Raw genomic sequence first — 4,091 nt, 5'->3', positions numbered from 1 at the left:
CTGCGCCTAGGGTTGGAAACCCTAGGGGTGGGGGCGCCCCACTGGGCTTGGGGGGCAAGTCCCCCTTGGCCGCCGCCCCCCATTGGAGATCCCATCTCCTAGGGCCGGCGCCCCCCTAGGGGACCTATATATAGTGGGGGGAGGGAGGGCAGCCGCACCAAGTCCCTGTCCCCTCCCTCTCCCCTCATAACACCTCTCTCTCTCTCTCGTTGGAGCTTGGCAAAGCCCTGCCGAGATCACCGCTGCTTCCACCACCACGCCGTCGTGCTGCTGGATCTCCATCAACCTCTCCTTCCCCTTGCTGGATCAAGAAGGAGGAGACGTCTTCCCAACCGTACGTGTGTTGAACGCGGAGGTGTCGTCCGTTCGGCACTTGGTCATCGGTGATTTGCATCACGACGAGTACGACTCCATCAACCCCGTTCTCTTGAACGCTTCCACTCAAGATCTACAAGGGTATGTAGATGCACTCCCCTTTCCCTCGTTGCTAGATGACTCCATAGATTGATCTTGGTGATTCCTAGAAAATTTTAAAATTCTGCTACGTTCCCCAACACCTTCATATATTTAGCATAAGGATTTGTTTTGAGCACATCAGTTAATCGCATACGCAAAAAGATAGGCCTAATCATTTCAGCAAAGCGCTCAAAATCCTCATCATCCTTTTTCTTGGATGGTTTTAGAGGAAAAGGCGTGGGTTTCTGAACGCAAGGTTCCCTTTCTTTACCATGTTTCCTAGCAACAAAGTCTCTTTTATCATAACATTGATTCTTTGATTGTGGGTTATCAAGATCAACAGCAGGTTCAATTTCTACATCATTGTCATTACTAGGTTGAGCATCATCATGAACATCATCATTAATATTTTCATTAGGTTCATGTTCATTACCAGATTGTGTTTCAGCATCAGACATAGAGATATCATTTGGATTATCAGGTGGTTCAGCAATAGGTTCACTAGAAGTTTGCACAGTTCTATCATTTTTCTTTTTCTTATTTTTGGAAGAACTAGGAACATCAATATTATTTCCCCGAGAATCTTGCTCGATTCTCTTAGGGTGGCCATCAAGATACAAAGGTTCCTGAGTCATTCTACCAGTTCTAGTAGCCACTCTAACAGCATAATCATTTTTCTTACTATTGATTTCATCAAGCACTTCTTTTTGAGCCTTAAGTACTTGTTCTACTTGCGTGGTAACCATAGAAACATGTTTTCTAACAAGTTTAAGTTCACCTTTAATATTAGCCATATAATCACCCAAGCGTCTAATCATATAAGCATTTTCTTTTAATTGTCTACCAAAATAAGCATTGAAGTCATCTTGCTTAAACATAAAGTTATCAAACTCATCCAAGCACTGACTAGCAATTTTAGTAGGAGGAACTTCAGCTTTATCATATCTATAGAGAGAATTTACCTTTACTACCTATGTCGGGATATCGGGGTCAGGAGGTTCTTCAACAAATAAAGAATTGAGATCATATGTTTCTTCAACAGGCGGTGAATTAATACCATGTATTTCTTCAATAGGAGGTAAATTCTTAACGTCTTCAGCTTTAATACCTTTCTCTTTCATAGATTTCTTTGCCTCTTGCATATCTTCGGGACTGAGAAATAGAACACCTCTCTTCTTCAGAGTTGGTTTAGGAATAGGCTCAGTAATTGGAGCAGGATCTGGCTCAGGAACTGGCTCAGGAGGTGCCCAATTATTTTCATTTGTCAACATATTATTCAATAGAATTTCAGCTTCATCCGGTGTTCTTTCCCTGAAAAGAGAACCAGCACAACTATCCAGGTAATCTCTGGAAACATTGGTTAGTCCATTATAAAAGATATCAAGTATTTTGGGTTTCTTAAGAGGATGATCAGGCAAAGCATTAAGTAACTTGAGAAGCCTCCCCCAAGCTTGTGGGAGACTCTCTTTTGTAATTTGCACAAAGTTGTATATTTCCTTCAAAGCAGCTTGTTTCTTATGAGCAGGGAAATATTTAGCAGAAAAGTAATAAATCATATATTGGGGACTACGCACACAACCAGGATCAAGAGAATTAAACCATATCTTAGCATCACCCTTTAATGAGAACGGAAATATTTTGAGTATATAAAAGTAACGCGATCTCTCATCATTAGTAAACAGGGCGGCTATATCATTTAACTTAGTAAGATGTGCCACAACAGTTTCAGATTCATAGCCATAAAACGGATCAGATTCAACCAAAGTAATTATATCAGGATCAACAGAGAATTCATAATCCTTATCAGGAACACAAATAGGTGAAGTAGCAAAAGCAGGGTCGGGTTTCATTTTATCTCTAAGTGATTCTTTGTTCCATTTAACTAATAACCTCTTAAGCTCATATCTATCTTTGCAAGCTAAAATAGCGGCAGAAGATTCCATATCGAAAAGATAGCCCTCAGGAATAACAGGCATATTTTCATCATCCCTATCATCATCGTATTCAGATTCAATAATTTCTTTTTCTCTAGCCCTAGCAATTTGTTCATCAAGAAATTCACTAAGGGGCACAGTAGTATCAGGCATAGAAGCAGTTTCATCATAAGTATCATGCATAGCAGAAGTGGCATCATCAATAACATGCGACATATCAGAACGAATAGCAGAAGCAGGTGTAGGTGTCGCAAACTTACTCATAACAGAAGGTGAATCCAGTGCAGAGCTAGATGGCAGTTCCATACCTCCCCTCGTAGTCGAGGGATAGATCTTGGTTTTTGGATCTTTCAAGTTCTTCATAATGATAAGCAGATATAAATCCCAAGTGACTCAAAGAATAGAGCTATGCTCCCAGGCAATGGCGCCAGAAATTAGTCTTGATAACCCACAAGTATAGGGGATCGCAACAGCTTTCGAGGGTAGAGTATTCAACCCAAATTTATTGATTCGACACAAGGGGAGCCAAAGAATATTCTCAAGTATTAGCAGCTGATTTGTCAATTCAACCACACTTGGAAACTTAGTATCTGCAGCAAAGTGTTTAGTAGCAAAGTAATATGATAGTGGTGGTAGCGGCAACAAAAGTAAGGACATCAAAAGTAATGTTTTTGGTATTTTATAGTGACTGTAACAGTAGCAGCGAAAAAGTAAATAAGCGTAAACCAGTATATGGAAAACTTGTAGGCACCGGATCTGTGATGGATAATTATGCCGGATGTGGTTCATCATGTAACAGTCATAACATAGGGTGACACAGAACTAGCTCCAATTCGTCAATGTAATGTAGGCATGTATTCCGTATATAGTCATACGTGCTTATGGAAAAGAACTTGCATAACATCTTTTGTCCTACCCTCCCGTGGCAGCGGGGTCCTATTGGAAACTTAGGGATATTAAGGCCTCCTTTTAATAGAGAACCGGAACAAAGCATTAGCACATAGTGAATACATGAACTCCTCAAACTATGGTCATCACCGGGAGTGGTCCCGATTATTGTCACTTCGGGGTTGCCAGATCATAACACATAGTAGGTGACTATAGACTTGCAAGATAGGATCAAGAACTCACATATATTCATGAAAACATAATAGGTTCAGATCTGAAATCATGGCACTCAGGCCCTAGTGACAAGCATTAAGCATAGCAAAGTCATAGCAACATCAATCTCAGAACATAGTGGATACTAGGGATCAAACCCTAACAAAACTAACTCTATTACAAGATAAATCTCATCCAACCCATCACCGTCCAGCAAGCCTATGATGGAATTACTCACGCACGGCGGTGAGAATCATGAAATTGGCGATGCAGGATGGTTGATGATGACGACGGCGACGAATCCCCCTCTCCGGAGCCCTGAATGGACTCCAGAACAGCCCTCCCGAGAGGTTTTAGGGCTTGGCGGCGGCTCCGTATTGTAAAACACAATGATTTCTTCTCTTTTCTTTTTTCTCTCCGAAAGCAAATATATAGAGTTGGAGTTGGCGTCGGAGGGTTTCCAGGGGGCCCACGAGGTAGGGGGCGCGCCCTAGGCGGGGCGCCCCCACCCTTGTGAGAAGGGTGTGGGCCCCCTGGTCTTCATCTTTGGCGAGGATTTTTTATTATTTTTTCTAAGATGTTCCGTGGAGTTTCGGGTCA

Source organism: Triticum dicoccoides, chromosome 3A (assembly GCF_002162155.2).
Source record: "Triticum dicoccoides isolate Atlit2015 ecotype Zavitan chromosome 3A, WEW_v2.0, whole genome shotgun sequence".
NCBI classification, from domain to species: Eukaryota; Viridiplantae; Streptophyta; class Magnoliopsida; order Poales; family Poaceae; genus Triticum; species Triticum dicoccoides.
The sequence above is the reverse complement of the archived record's forward strand: the minus strand, read 5'-3'. Positions refer to the sequence as shown.